The sequence below is a fragment of the Protopterus annectens genome, chromosome 4.part0 (genome assembly GCF_019279795.1).
Source record: "Protopterus annectens isolate FY-2018-M chromosome 4.part0, PAN1.0, whole genome shotgun sequence".
NCBI classification, from domain to species: domain Eukaryota; kingdom Metazoa; phylum Chordata; order Ceratodontiformes; family Protopteridae; genus Protopterus; species Protopterus annectens.
The window spans coordinates 1,360,674,698-1,360,695,236 of NC_056733.1; positions in this window are offsets into that span (position 1 = coordinate 1,360,674,698).

Sequence of the window (20,539 nt, forward strand, 5' to 3'; positions counted from 1 at the left end):
CTTGTTGTGTGTACTACAGCAGTCACTACTCCAGGCGGTGGTTACCAGCATGGGTCATCTGCAATTCCCAGTGTATGTTCAGTTGCCCTATATATGTCTCCCTACTCTGCATGATTGCAAGTTCTACTTATGTGCACATCCATTGGTGTTCACACACTGCTGTCACTATTGCTGTGGGGATAGGGTTACGTCAGCCACAGGTCCTGAACCTGACTATGTGTGTGGATACTGCCATTCTTAGCACCCTTAGGATCCCTGCTGCAGTGCACTGGTGTATTGTGCTGACACCCCCCCTCCTTCAGCCTTTTTTGCAGATGCATGACAAGTAAGCCCTACACATGTGCCACTTTGCAGTGTCGCATACACTGAACACCACATGTTACAGCCTCGTCCAAGCTGAAAATGTGGACTACTGCATTGCCTTATGCCATAGTGTATCTCTGCAGCAGTTGCCATTGTCATACAGGTATATACACTGGTGTTGCACTGTATATGGGTGTTGTTCCAAACATGTCCCTACTGTAGGCAATGTCTCCCACCATTATGTTATTCCCTGTGGAGTAATTCCACAATGAAAGGATGTTAGTTATCATGCAGGTGGCTGACATACCCTTTCAATGCCTCATCATGGTCACCCCTGTGGTGCCGTGCATTTCACAGCAATAATATGTGCACATGTACAGCATGCACTCTAGGTAGTTGTGTTAGATGTGTGCATAGCATATACCATCACCATCACATGCCCAGTGTGTTGGCAAGCATCTACAGAAACAATACTCACCGGCTACAGGCTACAGGCCTTAGTGGTATCCCGGAGGGACCTACATAACAGGGTGAGAGAGGCAATGTCAATGGCCACACCAGTGACAGTGCTACAGGGTGGGTGCAGTATTAAAATACATCAACAGCACATTTCCACAATACTACCACATATGGACATCTGTTTATCACTACTATGCAGCAGCACAATATACCTATGACATGTCAGATATGCATGCTCTACCTGTACAGATGTGGATTTATACGCAACAGTGGTCTACTGATGTGACCCGTGGCCTTACCTGCATGCTCCTCAGCAGGTGTGTGGGTGGCACCCATCACCATAAAGGTGTCTGGCAGTTGGTGGCTGGCAAGATGGGCAGGTGCCACGAGGCTGGCCAGGAGCTCCTTCACACATGTGAGGGGGAATGGATGGCATGCCCCCCCTGTGGTGAGGTGATCCCGCTGTACTGCACCAACATGCCGATGGGCATTGCAAAGCAGGTCAGTACAATGATGCCGGACCTGCTCATAACTGCCATTGTGCAGTCCGACATCATTGACCCTGTGGACTAGGTCATTCCACAGAGTGGTCCACTCCTGTTGGCCATGGATGGCCCGGCCAAACAGCACAGGGTAGTGCTGGATTAAATACGTGATCAGCACTTCATTTTCGACAGCTGAATATGTTGGCAGAAGTGCATGTAATATCTTGGCTGAAAGAAAGAAAGATGGAAACAGGTCTGAGCAACTCATACAGCAAGGTTACCACAGTTCTTAATACACATCTCTGTCACCCCCCCAACATATTAGCGACAACAAAATGTACACACAACTCATTAGGTATGTCTATAGCTTACCTACCAGCGAGACAGATATTGTATTGTACCACACTTTCTGCTATGTGTTTGTAGCCATGTTCCCTGTATGAACACTATCATTGCTGGCCTGTTACAGACTATTCACCTGCATGCCAATGTCAGGGCCACTATGGTTCCATATACACCTGTGGTATGGCTGCTTTGTGATTGCTGCACATCTGCCATTCTGTGTTATTGGGGATATCTATGCATTCTGTTGGACATGTTCTGGGATTATGTAGACTATTACTACCAACATATATTCTATAACAGTGACACAATAGCATATATATGCACTATTGCCCAGCAGAACCACCTCTCTAAACCCATCTTCTCATTTTACCTGGCCAAATCACATGTGCGTCCCACCCTGGGGCCTACTCAGGTACTGGTCCAGCAATACCGTCAGGTGGAACCAACCCAGGGGAGGTTGTCTCCCCCCCCCCAGTGGCACACACAGAATGGTTTCTGTCCCCTGAGGTCAGGTCCAGGGTCTGTTCCATAACGGGCTCCACAGACACATGTGGGATGTGCTACATCATTCTGAGGTACCCAGTACACATTTACAAGGCCAACATGCTCCTCCTGCTCAGTCTCCAGGCTAGGCATCTTCAGGACGTGGACTGCTGTTGTGAGTAGCAGTGGGTGGGAGGCTTACTCCAATTGTGTCCATATTAGGGCCCATGGGGCATCACAGACCACACACACCATCTGGGATGTATACCCACCACATATGTCACATACCACCCGTGTAGACTGTCCTCTATTTCTACCAACCCTGACCACCTCCACAACTATAATTGCCATACTTCTCCATATTCCCATTCCATACTTCACAAACAAGGGCAATGTGGTCCCAACAAGGGGTTAACATATGACATACCTGTCCATGTTGCACACACTGCCAGCTGTAGATATCTGTGTGTATTGATATGTGTGTTGTTACCTTGCACACAGCATACAGCACTGTGGTAGTAATATAGGGGACATGTATTTACATACATATATGTTTGTGTGTGTGTGTGTGTGTGTGTGTGTGTGTGTGTGTGTGTGTGTGTGTGTGTGTGTGTGTGTGTGTGTGTGTGTGTGTTTGTATATATGTAGACATGTGCATATAGGTATATATATATATATATATATATATATATATATATATATATATATATATGTGTGTGTGTAGATATATGTGATGTATATATGTGCTCATATGTCTACACATGAGTACCTGTATATTTGTGGACATACATATATATATATATATATATATATATATATATATATATATATATATATATATATGTTTATATATTATATATGTGTACAAATGTACATATATGCATACCTATACGTGGGGTACATACAGACATCACGCCCACAATCTCACAATACCTTCCTGCCCAGCTGCACTGCTCTGCCTTGCTACAACACAGACAGGTGCCACATATGGACACAGCCTGACATTAGGGGTGTATATGTAGGACCAGATTGCAGGTAACCCTATTACACACCCATGGGATTCCTGCATGCTATATTACAGATTAACCTGAGTATCTTACAAGGGGTGGGCTGTGGATCCCATGTGTTCATCAAAGGCTGTGCTATGGCCTCTGAATGATGCCTATGGGTAACCTCCTTCACCCCCAGACCTACACAGACAGGCTACAGTGGGTAAAGCAATGGGATGTTAGTTCTGAAGGGTAGGAAGTCAGAAACTAATATGTAGGTCAATCAAAGTTAAGACCTGTAGTACACTGATATGCCTCTAGTCAGCATGATAGGTTAGAATACAGAATGAAATGGAGTATCTGGCATACCAGTACAGTCATAGCAAATATGTACAAGTTTCAAGTGTGCCCCACAATCCTGTGTAGAAATGTAGAAACAGTCAGATGTGCCCCCCAATCCTTTGAAGAAATGTAGAAACAGTCAAGTGTGCCCCTCAATCCTGTGTAGAAATGTAGAAACAGTCAGGTCTGTCCCCCCCACAATCCTATGTAGAAATGTAGAAACAGTCAGGTGTGCCCCTTTCCCAACCCAGCATAGAAATGTAGTAACAGTCAGGAGTGCCCCCCTCCCACAGTCCTGTGTGGGAATGTAAAAACAGTCAGGTGTGCTCCTCCCAGCCCTAGTTAGAAATGTAGTAACAGTCAGGTGTGCCCCCAAAACCTATTTAGAAATGTAGTAATGGTCTAGTTTGCCCCCCAATCCGATGTGCACATGTCGTAACAGTCAGGCCCCCCCCCACAACCCTATGTAGAAATGTAGTAACATGTATGTGTAGGTATAATACCAGTGGAGCACAGATGCACAGAGGTGGCCAAGTTAGCAGTATAGTTTTTAGCATCTGCATAATATGCAGGTATGTGTGTGTTAGGTTGGTGTGTGTTTCATATTGTGTGAGAGTCAGTATGTATGCATGTTGAGGTAAGACTTGGTGGCCATTGCCCACTACTGCTGATGACAGGTATACGTCCTCACAACTGCAGTGCCAGAGACAACACCCACCAGTATAACACATGCTAGCAGTAAGCCATTGTAAATGTATGGTGGTAATATGTGTCACCATCTGAAAGATTGACATGGTATGGCTGTTGGGCTAGATATACAAGCAGTACACAGGGGAAAATACCCCAGACATGCAGTATATATTGTGTCACTGCGAAATGGACACACCCTTGGAATTATACATACAGGGATGCATCACATTATCTGGTGCTGTAGTAGGGGATACTGGTGTTGTCTGCCCAACCACTCGCAGATCACAAAGGAGGTAGTACTGATGTATTGGGAAACAGCTGATGTACCTGCACATGCTAGCATAACTGGAATGTCCAATACAGATCTGTGTGTCAGATGCAAGTAGTGTCCATAGCACACATGCACCCAGCTCACCCAAACACCACCCACAGGTACCTCTCTGGTTGTACCCCTGCTGTGATGAATGGGTACAATATGAGCCCACCTGTATATGGCAATAGTGAAAGAATACAGCATGCAGTGCAGGTGTCCCATGCAGGTGTGTCACTAGCTGTAGGTAGCACCCTGCCAGCATCCACACCACCTGATCAGGACTGATATAAGGCATTGGCATGAACACCTATCACACCTACCCTGTCACCCCAGGGGAATATACTGTATGCCAGTCTGAGGCTGTAGGACTGACAGAATGCAACGGTCTGCCACATCTGGCCCACATCAACACCTAATGGCCCACAGGCCTCTGCCAAGGGCCTGTGTCTCACACATACTGCAAATGCATGTTATGTCATGGACACCCAAATAACAACACAAGACACTCCACATAAGCCATATGCAATGCAATGTGGACAAACCACAGTAACATGTCTACTATATCCCACTAATTGAACTGTGGACCAACACCAACACACCTGTGATGGGATGATAACTTTAGGGAAAGTATCAGAGAATGTATGCATAATGTAATGAAGAGGATAGAATAACAGAGTGGGGTGTGAGTGTGGGCAGCATGTAATGTGCAAGGTCAGACACAAAGCTGTGTGCACACACTATCCCTGGCTGTAAACATATACATGGGTGGCTACATACCTGCCTGTACACCACAATATGGGTAATTACCTGACTATTGGCCCCTGCCTCTGGGTAACTGTGTGAATCTGTACAGCTGTGAGGTATTGCCATATTAATATAAGGCCATACTGTCATGTTGATGGATGTACAAGTATGGGATCCTCTGCCAGCACTGTACCAAGGTGCTAAACTAAATACACAGACCCAGAAGCAAGTGTCTGCTGCTCCCCCTCCAGGATGGCATAATCTATAATGAATATGTACGTGTCTGCCCACAATACCGCACATAGCTGCAGTCACCGTTGTCTCCCAAGACATCACTATGAGCAGGAATGTCCACCTGACTGTACATGAGGATAGAAAACATCACAGTGTATAACAGTGTACATGACTGAATATCTCTGCTAACAACAGTACCATGTAGCTGAAGCAGCACAGACTCAGTCATCTACAGTACACAGTATCCCCTGCACAGTTTGTCCCCAAATTGCCAAATGATCGATGGATACCCTGCAGAAACAGTTTTCTAACTGTAGGTGCACAACACAAAGGTCTGCACTGGAGTGCAAGCTACCTGGAATCAATCCACACATTCAACACAGAAGGGCATACTGGGCATGCTCACACACTTAAACAAATGAAGCCCATGTCTAAATGAAGCCCATGTCTGCAAACGACAGTGGAGCAGACATATCTGGCAGTTGCAGATGTTATTGCAGACACTCCTCAGTATGCACCACTCATGCTTTGCACACACAGTGGATAGGAATACAGATATATATCCAAGGACAACACACTATTATAAGCCAAAAGTAGACGTACATAGATGTGTGGAAGAGAGTGACTGTGACAAGGAGCCATCCATTATGAGGCCTGTCCCACCCAGCTCATAGCCAAATGGCTACAACTACATGAAGTTCAGATGTCACTCACTGTAGACATTAGCCACTGGTATCTGTCAGCATTATAGACTATGTGGTGCAAGAGATAGCTGTGCAAAATGACTGTACAAGGAAGTAGTCATCTAGCAGCTGTATACATGTACCTGTGGAGTATAACCCTGTGTGCCCGAATGTGGTGTGTCAACCTCTAGATGAATGGGTTATGGTCCATGCACACACACACTGCCCTCCCCATAGCCTTACTATGACAAGCCTGCTGAGGTCATCCACTTTGAAATACACCTTTGGGAAAATGGTAGCCCAGTAATCTCTGTGGCATGTCCTATAACTGTGTACTGCTGTAGTATGATAAACTAGTTAGGTAGGAGTTCTAATCCCAGATGTGACAAGTGTGTGTTGAGAGCAATGCCTTTTTAGGCTAGTCACACTCAGTACAATTCAAATGCCCTAAGTTAGCAAACCTGCTAATGTCATTCACTGTGAAATACACCTTTTGGAAACATATAGCCCAGTAATCTCTATGGCATGTCCAATAATTGTGCACTGCTGTAGTGTGATAAACTAGCTAGGTGTGAGTTCTAATCCCAGACATGGCAACTGTGAGTGTGTGTGTGTGTGTGTATGTGTGTGTGTGTGTGGGTGTGTGTGTGTGTGAGTGTGTGTGTGTGTGTGTATGTGTCTGTCTGTGTAGAGAGCAATGCTTTCTAGGCTAGTCACACTCAGTATAATTCAAATGCCCTACTTTGGCAAGGCTGCTGATGTCATTCACTGAGAAATGCACCTTTCAGAAAGCTGTAGCCCAGTAATCTCCGTGGCACGTCCACTAGCTGCATACTGCTGTAGTGTGATAAACTAGTTAGATAGGAGTTCTAACCTGGACATGGCAACTGTGTGTGTGTGTGTGTGCGTGTGTGCGTGTGTGCGTGTGTGTGTGTGTGTTTGTGTGTGAGTGTGTGTATGTGTCTCTGTCTGTGTAGAAAGCAATACTTTTTAGGCTAGCCACACTCATTACAAACTTTGGCAAGGCTGTTGATATCATTCACTGTGAAATACATATTCTGGAAAATGGTAGCCCAATAATCTCTGTGGCACATCCTATAACTTCGTACTGCTGTAGTGTGATAAAATAGTTAGATTGGAGTTCTAATCCGAGACATGGCAACTGTGTGTGTGTGTGTGTGTGTGTGTGTGTGTGTGTGTGTGTGTGTGTGTGTGTGTGTGTGTGTGTGTTTGTGTGTGTGTGTAGATAGCAATGCATTTTAGGCTAGTCACACTCACTACAATTCAAATGCTCTGCTTTGGCAAAGCTGCTGATGTCTTTCACTGTGAAATACATCTTTGGGGAAGGAATATTTCAGTAATCCCTGTGGTGTGTCATATAACAGTTTCATGTGTAGTGTGATATAGAACTCTGGTAGGGGATCTATTTCCACACATGGCAGTTGTGGATGTTTTGTGTGTGTTTCTATGTCTGTGTAGGGAGCAATGCATTTTAGGCTAGTAACATGTACTACAATTCAAATACCCTACTTTGGCAAGGCTGCTGATGTCATTCACTGTGAAATACACCTTTGGGGAAGGAGTACTCCAATAATCCCCATAATGCATCCTATAATAGATTCATGCTGTAGTGTGATATAGAAATCTGGTAGGGGTTCTATTCCCACATGTGGCAGTTGTGGATGTTTTGTGTGTGTTTCTATGTCTGTGTAGGGAACAATGGATTTTAGTCTAGTCACACTCACTGCAATTAAAATGCCCTACTTTGGCACTCCTGCTGATGTCATTCACTGTGAAATACACCTTTGGGGAAGGAGTACTCCAATAATCGCTGTGGGCATCCTGTAACTGCGCAGTGCTGTAGTGTAATAAACAAGTTAGGTAGGAGTTCTAATTCTGGACACACCAGGTGTGTGCGTGTGTGTGTCTGTATTTGTAGTTCGTATCCTGTGTGGAGGTGGTTGTGAGTGTATAACAACTGGACTCAATGTGAAGTGGGTTTTGCAAATTTCTTTTATGGTTACCCTAGTATATATCACAATGTCCCCTGTACAGGGATAACAGAGACTGGAGTGCAAATCCATCCCCCTACATGTGACATCAAGGCCAGGCGAACAAAGTGAGCAACCCTAGTATTACCCAGAGTATGCTTTCAACTCTCTCACACACACACACACACACACACACACACACACACACACACACACACACACACACACACACACACACACACACACACACACACACACACACACACACACACACTTTCCTGTGCAACAGCCGCTATGTAGGTAATACCCTTCATATTGTCCACTAATAGTAACCATGGTGTGATGGCAGTGAGCTACAGAGGGTATGGCACCTTTTCCATCAGTCCAATAGGCATGCACATGCTGACAGTGCACCTTCCCCATGTTCCCCACTGGGCAACTGCAACACCTATGGCGCCATCAAATGTGAACCACAAAGGGCATACCATGCCTGAAAAACATGCCCTGCATGGACAGATGCCACTGACATCAGGGACTACCAGTATCATGCTATCAATGTAGGTGCGGGGTCAACCTGCTGTCCATTAACTGTTTCTGCCACATGAGGCCAGGACTGGCACATCTGAAGATAATGATCTGTGTACACAACATGGGCCAGACAACCCAGGTACAGTTCCACATGTCACTGTACTTGCATGTGGGAGGTGTGCACATCCCAGACACCATCCATATAATGGACTAAGGAACACATACATGGCAAGCAATGTACAGTACTGGCCACACACAATAGTCACCCAGGTGACTGGATGGTGAATACAATACCCACCTGTGTGGACAAATCCAGACACTGCACCCTTGAGCCACAATGCAGACCATTGCCATGTGGTCTGATGCCTAGGTATACCCATCACCTAGCTTTGTATAGCCATCTGGCACAGTCAGTCACTACACACCCATGAAGCAGTGCACCCATGCATGTCAGTACTGGCACCTTGTGTCTGTGTGTATGTTGTATGATGTGTATGACCACATTCACACTCACTACAACCTCCATTGGCATACTGAAGCATGCTGTCTGATGTCAGACACCTCAACATACCCTTTGCCCATATAACCCCCATATGACCCCTGTGGTGCATGTGATACCTGCACAGTAATGTGTTGTGGCAATCTCACTGTTGATGAGTTGTATTCCTGGCCATGCCTAGTGTATCACTGTGTGTGTATCCATGAGAGAGTGTGACTGTGTGGACGCTGGCACCTATTCATGTGGACAGGCATGTGTACTACACCTACCATATAGCTACCATATCCCTGTTGCAGATGTCACTCACTATCACATATATGTTTTGAGGGCTTCTCAACATGTAACCTATGTGGTGCATCCAATAACTGCATAGACATGTGATAGAACTGTAAAGTCATCAGGGGTTTGATACCCTGTACTGGTAAGTGTGTGACACAGACATGCTTAAGTGTTACTCTCCCACCCCTCCCTGACTTTTCTTTGCCTTTGTCTGCCTCTCTCACTCCCTCTCTGGTGGATGTTGAAACATACACCTGATTTGCTTAGGCAGCAGCTTGTTTATTTTAAGTAATGCTCATGATCTGCTGAAGGCCTCTGCATAAATTGCCCTCCTCTAGCTTATTGCATGCAGAACAGCTGTGGTAACATTCCCATTGCCAGTTGCATGGAAGCGCACTCCAATATCTAGGAACATCATGTTGGTGTCGTGCCTTTTCATTCACTGTGAGCAGGAACTCAATCTGTTGTTTGGCAAACACATCTTAGATGGATTGGGGATTTAACACTAACAACATACACTCTGGAATCAGGGCAACACACAGGAGGGGGATATGCCTGACCTGACTATGGACGGTAACTGCTGCTATACTGCATTTGGAGTAATGTGGGTTTAACAGGGAGTGTGTGGATATGGCTGTCCCACATGTTTTAATGCCTGTCATGTCAGTGCTATGTTTATGAGGAAACCACCATCTGTAGGGTCATCTGCAGACTGGGCAGTGTGTGGTGCCTTTTGTTTCATGTGTTACCTACAGAGCACCTATCTGTGAACTGCAAAGGTAGTGTTAGGATTGCAGTCTGTAGATGGTGACAGCCATGAGAGTTACTGAATTCATATCCCTCATAGGACATATATTGCAACAAACTCTGTTACAACAGTAAATGTATGAGGTTATCACAGCAACATGTCAATATTTGCCCTGTGTATGTGACTCCAGCCACAACTCTGTCAACCTTTGTACATATGTCATGCAGTAAGAGGTTCATATGTGCTGTACACCATAATTAGTGACATCATATCTGATAACAAGCCAGTGAGATATCAGACTGCTACACATGTTATGTATAGTAGGGGTTATATTTGATGACATAACCTGGATATTCTGTGGTTGTGTGTACAGTACTATGGTTTGTGTACTTATGGTGATTGTCAACAGTGTGTGTATTGTTAATATGTACTTTGGCCTGTGTACAGACTGTGGTAGATGTCATTTTTCTTGATCCTGTTGTATCTGATGTTACATGCTTCTCCACTGTATGTTACCCTATCATCTTACATGTTTGTAGGGCCATATACACACATGTCCCATACCACAGACAGGCATGGGACCACACTGTGTAGTAGCACAGTATATGTAGGATTAGTGTCTGAGTGGCACATATGAGGATGATGTTGAACAGATAGTCCATATACTGTAATATTACGCTAGCTTACCATATGTGGCTGTGGCTGTGTTCACATTGGTTGTGGTTATGCATTTTCACACAGGTGTATCTTTCTCTGTGCTGTGACATGCATGTAGAGCCTGCTATATATGCTGGTACATGTGCATTCCCTCATAGGAAATGTAGGTCAGTGTTGAGCCAGTCTGCCTGTAGCCAGCTCAGTGCTTTGTTACATGTCTAGCAGCTTAGTGTACTTACCCAGTGAAATGTGTTGCCCAGATACTTGCCAGATGTACTGCTGCAAGACCACCATAACAGTCATGTATGTCAGACAGAGCAGCGGGATGCTGTACAGATGTATGTTGATATCTAGTGGGTAGTATGTGGCTATGGCACCTCTGTACTAGTGGTTATTATGTGTCAGGATAGACAGGTGTGTGAATGTATAACCTATGGGGACAAATGTATACCAGTAGTTGCATGTTATACCCATCTACATGGCTGTTAACATCCACATTGTCAGGCTTGGTCCACATGTCTTGCACGAAGGGATTCTGTGTATACCTATGTACTGTCCAGAGTGTGTCAGACTGTCCACATATATTAGCCAATATCTCTGCTGTAGTCCACAGGAGCATTACGAGCTAGCAGTGGTACTGTACTATGATGTCCTTAGGATGTCTGCCAGTAATCAATGGCACACATGTTAAAAGCAGATGTGACCTCCCACACACACCATGTCTGTGAAGACAATCCCTATTACTGTAGCAATAGTCTACAGATATACCTGCTATACATACCTGACATCCTCTTGCACTGCGAAGTTGGGATTATAGGGGCTGAGGTAGGGCCTCCCACACACACCATGTCTGTGAAGCCAATCCCTTTTACAGTAGCAATAGTCTACAAATATACCTGCTATGCATACCTGACATCCCCTTGCACTGCGAAGTTGGGATTATAGGGGCTGAGGTAGGGCTACACTCCATGTTTAGGACATATAGTGAAAATATATGCATATGTAATTATCCAGACATCTATATAGATATATACACATATACATATGGACATACATAGATGGATATGTATATGTTCATAGATATACATATAAACATTCAGATATATAGATATACAGAGCAATATATGTCTACACATATACAGATAGAGATACATATGCACATATACATATGGCTATCTACATACAAAGAGATGTACACATGGCCACATATGAAGCACTATACAGATGTGTATACAGACATATGTATGAGTATACATGTGTATGTACATGTAGACATATATAGACCTATTATATGTATATAACCATTATCTTGCCATGTGTAAACCTCACAGTTGTGTATATCCTCCCAGATGTATCTCACAGTATGTATCTGCTATCTGTACATTATGATAAAACAACATATGTGATGCAACAGTCATATTAATAACAAGGACTACACAATTTATGAAGTAAAGACAATTGTTCAATACTACACAATATGTGTATTAACAGCTATATTGGTAAAACAATAGCTGTTTTAATAGTGGTCATGGTGTAGTGGTTAAGTGTTGTGGCTGTAGTGTACAGGGTCCTGGGTTCAAGACCTGCAAGGGCTTTTCATTTTCTTGCTGGGCAGAACAAGGGTTGCCAGATACAGAGTGGTTAAGGCAGTTTTGCACAACTTTAAGTGGGTTTGCATGGGTTTACGTGAAGCTAAGTGGTGCTAAGCTATGGGTAAACGTATAGGTGCTTACACAGTGTAGGCATCACTAACCAGTGCACAAATCAGTCCAGCTGTTATATTGCAGCAATGTTGATACTTGCTAAGCATGGCTTAGCCCTATTAACCAGGTCACACCATCCAATCTGATAACATAGCAGGGTACTCACATCTGTAATAAGTGCATATAATGCCATGTACAATACATGCACCTACGTGCTGTCATTACAGTAAAAAGGTGTGTGTGTTTCATGTGTGGGACACAGACGTATATGTGGCCTGTACAGCACTGTTATCCATGTGAATGTATTACATGCAGGGGTATTAGGCCAGGGTATGTGCTGTCACACTGGCATGTAGTGTGTTATGGCAGTACTACTGTTGACAGTGCATACCCAGGCAAGAGCAGAGTGCTAAATGTAGTACTGACAACAGTCACACCTGCAGGCATAGCTGGACACTGAGGCCTCCCTGTTGTATCCCTGGTGTGTGAGCTGTGTCACAGTATATACCCCTTTCCAGGTAATGATCCAACATGTGGAATGTAACTGTAGACTACCATCTGTGCAGCACATGTTAGTTAGAGCTTCTGACATGTAGTTATGGCACACATATTGTTGTCAAACGTCTATATGTCAACACACTCATCCTACTGCATAGCTACTTGCCAAGCTGATGACTGTCAGTCTCTGTACAAATGTGCAGATGGCAGATATCCAACTGGGATATGCACAGGGAACCTAAGCTTGATTGACACTGATGTTTGCCCAGCTGTGTAAGAACTGGCACATACAGCAGATGTCACCCTATATGCACCACATGCCACGGGTACCACCACTACACTACCACAGTCAGCAGAACATGCTTGGGTACAGGTCTCCATCACAAATACTAACCATGTGTTGCAATGCATGTTGTATACATGTCAACTTGATTACCTCAGTGGCCATGTGCAGGAGGCACCTGGAGGATTGACTGATGCATGTCATTCTCACCCTGAGGGTCACCACAGTAGTGACTGTCGATAGATTTCCTGCTGGCAGGTGGCAGGATACCACTGTACACACAACCCCTACACAACCCATCTCTCCTTGGACAATAGCTAGGTACACAGCTATGACCACCTGCAATGATGCACCCCTGTAGTGACACATGTGTATGTGTGCATGACTGAGTATAGCAGTGTCTGTGTGTTAGCATACCTTTACTTGGGAATTCCATGAGGGCCTCCACAACCAATGCGATACCCATTGCCATAGTCAGTTGTGGCTGCTGTTGTATGGGACAATACATGTACCCTGTTAAGCTCCTCCCGCTACATGAGCCTTGTAGTACCAGCACTACAGTATTTTACAAATGGGTTGCTAGGCATGGAATACCCATTGTGTTCTGGCATGTGTGTGTAGTTTTGCATGCCCGTATATCTGTAGGGTACAGCATTTCAAGGCCACATAGTCCTATTACAATAAGCATTGCCACACAGTCATACGGATAGTGTGCTTGTTGCCCATAGGTGAGGCATGACAATGCAACACCCTACTGCGCATGTGGCATGTGCATTAGATGCATATCCCTGTAGTACCACTTTTGGGTTATACTATGTGTTGTATTGCAGTCGCGGCCAATGTGTGATGGTGGGTATGGCAGAGTGTCATCATGGGTTTCAGGGAGAAAAATATCCACTGGGGGATGTGATGTGGGTACTGTGTACACTGTCATTACATCAAGGTGTGCCCAGTATATGTCCCATGTACCACTTTATGGTTACCACTGTCACCATCAACCATACAGGTAACTGATACCACAATCTAGGCTAGTTATGCATGTGCTGTGTACAGCCTATCTGTAACACATTGGACACACAGTCAAGTTAGTTAGCAGCGATAGACCCTGGTATCTCAGTTGTGTGTCTAACTGTTATGTGACTGTTAATGTGTATGTGAAGTTATGTCACACTACATATTGTCCATATAAACCCATTGCATCCCCCATTAGCATACTGAACATGTCTGGGAATGTTCTGCATGTAACATGTAACCTGGGACACACCTCACCCTAAATGCTGTGCGGTGTGTGCAATGTCAGTCACACACTTCAGTATCACTATATAGCTAGGTAGGGGTCTAGTCCCAGTGTTGCCAAGTAACAGTGCGCATGTATGTGGATGGGTTTACATCAGGTTGCAGGGTATACACGTCTCAGTGGGTCACCTGTCCATATGGCACACACAATAACCATTTCACTAACCTGTGACATGTGTTCAACTGTACCCCAGATATGTCACAGCCATGGTATCACCACAGTGCCATACTCCGTTGTGGAATATGACTGCAGACCATCCTCGTGCTGACACATGTACACCTACAACACAATTGATAACATTATAGGCACCACAACCAACCAGTGTTACTAATAGCTATAATGCATCCTTGCTGGATGGCTACACTACCTGCCATATATGCATTACACTTTACTCCTTACAACAAGTTACACTGCAGCACTCTGGTGCACTGTAGTACAGTCACTGTGTGTATCAGAACCATATTACCCTGTCCCTGCATTGATGGTATGGATGACAGGGATGTGGCACAGGTATCATCATATGCACAGGACATCCTTGTGCTGACACTTGTACACCTACAACACAAACTGATAATATTATAGGGACCATATCCAACCAGCATTACTAACAGCTAAAAGGCATCATTACTGGATTGCTACACTACCAGCCATATATGCATTACCCTTTACTCCTTGCAACATGTTACACTGCAGTATCGTGGTACACTGCAGTCAGTCACTGTGTGCATCAGAACCATATTAGCCTGTCCCTGAATTGATGGTATGGATGACAGGATGTGACACAGGTATCATCATATACACAGAGTGTGATGTTGGTTTGCCAGAGGCCGAGGGTGGGCCACACATTTGACACCATGTGTGTGGGTGAGTGGTGTACTGCGTTGAGCCAGGCATGGAGCTTTGTTGTGTGTTGGAATAGGGTTACCCTAGGTGTGTTTGTATAGTGTGTGGGTATGCATGCATACAGTTCTGCCATGTGGCTGCCATACACAGGTGTTTATGGACAGCTGGAGACCATTCCTGGCAGGATGTGCAGTTCACTGCCTCTGGCCATGGACACATGGAGTGTGCCTGCCAAGGGTTCCATTGGCACATCCAGGTACAGGCCTCAATGTGCTCCTCTCACCTGCTGATGATGAATGTCCACTCATACCGGGCCCCTCCTAGGACTGGTGAGGACCATGTGCACATAGCCTGCTGTGGTGTGGACAGCACCCCCCACACTGCTGGGGCTGGTACTGCCACTACTGGAGCCCCTTGGTGTCCTAGCATGTCCAGGTTGACTGCCAGCTGTTGGTGTTGCTGGCCCACATCCACATTGCCATCGCTGCATCCCCACCACACATTGAAGCACAGACACACAATGGCCAATGAGGGCCATCATCTCACCATGCCATCTATCCATGAGCTCGGTATAAGCACTGATGGCACCAGAGATTTCATGGATGTTGTCACTTACAAATGCAAGAGCAGCCTTTTGCTGTCTCAGTCCCTGTCTGGTATAACGTTCCATATGTGCCTGTGCTGCCATGACAGCCTGATACATGCGCCTGCTGGTACCAGCTATGTTGCCTCTGCCAGGAGCATGATGCCCAGTGGCCCTACCATGAGCACCCTGGGACATCTGCCTATGTGGTGCCCTGCCAGACATCTGGCTATGCCTGCTGAGACCGGACAAGTAGGCATGGTTACCACACTTTCCTGTGCACTGCCACCAAATGCCAGCTGCCCCTCCTCTATGGCCACTGGTGATGTGGTATGTATAGGCACTGAAACTGTGTGCAGGGTTGGGGAAGCTAAAACAGGGATGTCAAATGTTGGAGCAGTGCTGGCCCCTTTTAACCCCACCTGTGCCTAAACAGTACTATCATCATCTTCGGTGCCTGTATGGACACCGACATCAAATTGCATGCAGGAGGGACCCTGACCCACCTCGTCACCTGTGGGGGGAACAATAAACACACTTTAAAACCTGTACAGCATTGCCTAGCAGTACACAGACACACACACACACAAACACACACACACACACACACACACACACACACACACACACACACACACACACACATACACGTGTGTGCACACATGTCCATAATACCTACCTGCCCATGGTTTTGCAGACAGTCCCACGTATATGTCTATGTGGTACCCCATCCTGCATCACACTTGTTAACATACACACACTGATACCACTCATTAACATATCAGTCCTCTAAATGCCTACACAAGTGGTCTCACCAAAAGACCTGTTACTACTTTACTACCTGAACTGTGTGCAGTGGTTTTATGCCTCACTGCCGTCATTTGGTATGCACCCTCTGTATGTCTGGACATCATGAGCATGGCCCCTATATGTGTTGCTACAATGTTCTATCCATAATATCATGCACTGGTGTGGCATATGTATGCAATGCTCAGTGCATGCCAGATATGCTGCTCATTCAGCCTATCGTGTGACAACTGTAATATTTGGAGACACTCCCTGGTGTTGACTAGTACTTTCCCACTGCATCTGTAGTGCTGCATACATGGATTGTAGGTGACCTCCCTGCTGAATGCGATATTAAGGGTGTACCTATTATCTACCTTCCCTCTTGATGCCTATTCCATGCTACAAACCATATAATAGTATCAGCTGTTATATAATTACACACATGACAAGTATTCCTGGTATGTAATGTGGCAGTCCATGTCCATGTACTGCATGGTCCCAAAGAGGTACTGCTGTATGAACACCCCACAATTTCACATGTGCATATATGGCCACCCACACAAACACACACATGCACACACGCATCCTACATGCATCAACCTCCCTCCACTTCAACAGAGTGGCCCTACAGACAAACTAACTAACCACAAGGATGCACACACACATGCACATACAGGTGAGGTTGCACAATGATAGTACACACAGTCCTCCTATTACCCATCTGTCAACATGCAGAACATATAGTACACAACAGCATGCAGATCAGCTATAACCAATCCATGCTAGCAACAGTATACATGTGTGTGATGCATGTTCTGTGTCACTAGGTGATGCCCCTTCTACTGGATACCACCGCACCCATGTACACAGTATTGCTGTACACCTGTTCTGCACCCTGCCATGTACTGTGCACCACATGTCACAGATGTACAACCCATTGCGAAATGTGTAGTACTGTGTCAGTTATGTCAGCTATATGTTCACAGCCCCTATGTTTTTCAGCAACACATACCTTGGATTATATGTGGACAGATGTCATTTGTGAATGCCTGATGCCTGATTTACAGCTCTCAACATCAGTGGACCATGTATGACCAATCCAGTACTCTTACCCTACCAACCATCAGAGCATACCATGGTTATGTGGGGTGTACACCCTTCCTGATATGACGCACCCATCCGTGATCTGCATTGGTACCACATCACTGCATATCTTAACAGTGCATGTGCCCGATATGTGACATATGTCCTGTACTTTCATATGCAGTGTCTACGGAATGTGTTAGGTGTGTGGATGCTGACCATGATGCATACACTTTGTGTGGGCATATGTGTGCTATGACGGTTTGATGCACCTCTTGTTGTGTGTACTACAGCAGTCACTACTCCAGGCAGAGGTATACCAGCATGGGTCATCTTCAATTCCCAGTGTATGTTCAGTTTGCCCTACATATGTCTCCCTACTCTGCATGATTGCAAGGTCTACTTATGTGCACATCCCTTGGTGTTCACACACTGCTGTCATTATTGCTGTGGGGATAGGGTTACGTTGGCCACAGGTCCTGAACCTGACTATGTGTGTGGATACTGCCATTCTTAGCACCCTTAGGATCCCTGCTGCAGTGCACTGGTGTATCGTGCTGACACCCCCCCTCCTTCAGCCTTTTTTGCAGATGCATGACAAGTAAGCCCTACACATGTGTCACTTTGCAGTGTCGCATACACTGAACACCACATGTTACAGCCTAGTCCCAGCTGAAAATGTGGACTACTGCATTGCCTTATGCCATAGTGTATCTCTGCAGCAGTTGCCATTGTCGTACAGGTATATACACTGGTGTTGCACTGTATATGGGTGTTGTTCCAAACATGTCCCTACTGTAGGCCATGTCTCCCACCGTTATGTTATTCCCTGTGGAGTAATTCCACAATGAAAGGATGTTAGTTATCATGCAGGTGGCTGACATACCCTTTCAATGCCTCATCATGGTCACCCCTGTGGTGCCGTGCATTTCACAGCAACAATATGTGCACATGTACAGCATGCATTCTAGGTAGTTATGTTAGATGTGTGCATGGCATATACCATCACCATCACATGCCCAGTGTGTTGGCAAGCATCTACAGAAACAATACTCACCAGCTACAGGCTACAGGCCTTAGTGGTATCCTGGAGGGACCTACATAAGAGGGTGAGAGAGGCAATGTCAATGGCCATACCAGTGACAGTGCTACAGGGTGGGTGGGTGCGGTATTAAAATACATCAACAGCACATTTCCACAATACTACCACATATGGACATCTGTTTATCACTACTACGCAGCAGCACAATATACCTATGACATGTCAGATATGCATGCTCTACCTGTACAGATGTGGATTTATACGCAACAGTGGTCTACTGATGTGACCTGTGGCCTTACCTGCATGCTCCTCAGCAGGTGTGTGAGTGGCACCCATCACCGTAAAGGTGTCTGGCAGTTGGTGGCTGGCCGGATGGGCAGGTGCCACGAGGCTGGCCAGGAGCTCCTTCACACATGTGAGGGGTAATGGATGGCATGCCCCCCCCTGTGGTGAGGTGATCCCACTGGACTGCAGCAACATGCCAATGGGCATTGCAAAGCAGGTCAGTACAATGATGCCGGACCTGCTCATAACTGCCATTGTGCAGTCCGACATCATTGACCCTGTGGACTAGGTCATTCCACAGGGTGGTCCACTCCTGCTGGCCATGGATGGCCCGGCCAAACAGCACAGGGTAGTGCTGGATTAAATACGTGATAAGCACTTCATTTTCGACAGCTGAATATGTTGGCAGAAGTGCATGTAACATCTTGGCTGAAAGAAAGAATGATGGAAACAGGTCTGAGCAACTCATACAGCAAGGTTACCACAGTTCTTAATACACATCTCTGTCACCCCTCCAACATATCAGCGACAACAAACTGTACACACAACTCATTAGGTATGTCTACAGCTTACCTACCAGTGAGACAGATATTGTATTGTACCACACTTTCTGCTATGTGTTTGTAGTCATGTTCCCTGTATGAACACTATCATTGCTGGCCTGTTACAGACTATTCACCTGCATGCCAATGTCAGGGCCACAATGGTTCCATATACACCAGTGGTATGGCTGCTTTGTGATTGCTGCACATCTGCCATTCTGTGTTATTGGGGATATCTATGCATTCTGTTGGACATGTTCTGGGATTATGTAGACTATTACTACCAACATATATTCTAAAACAGTGACACAATAGCATATATATGCACTATTGCCCAGCAGAACCACCTCTCTAAACCCATCTTCTCATGTTACCTGGCCACATCACATGTGTGTCCCACCCTGGGGCCTTCTCATGTACTGGTCCGGCAATACCGTCAGGTGGAACCAACCCAGGGGAGGTTGTCCCCCCCCAGTGGACCACACAGACAGGTTTCTGTCCCCTGAGGTCAGGTCCAGGGTCTGTTCCATAACGGGCTCCACAGACACATGTGGGATGTGCTACATCATTCTGAGGTACCCAGTACACATTTACAAGGCCAACATGCTCCTCCTGCTCAGTCTCCAGGCTAGGCATCTTCAGGACGTGGACTGCTGTTGTGAGTAGCAGTGGGTGGGAGGCTTACTCCCATTGTGTCCATATTGGGGCCCATGGGGCATCCACATCATAGACCACACACACCATCCAGGATGTTTACCCACCACATATGTCACATACCACCCCTGTAGACTGTCCTCTATTTCTACCAACCCTGACCAC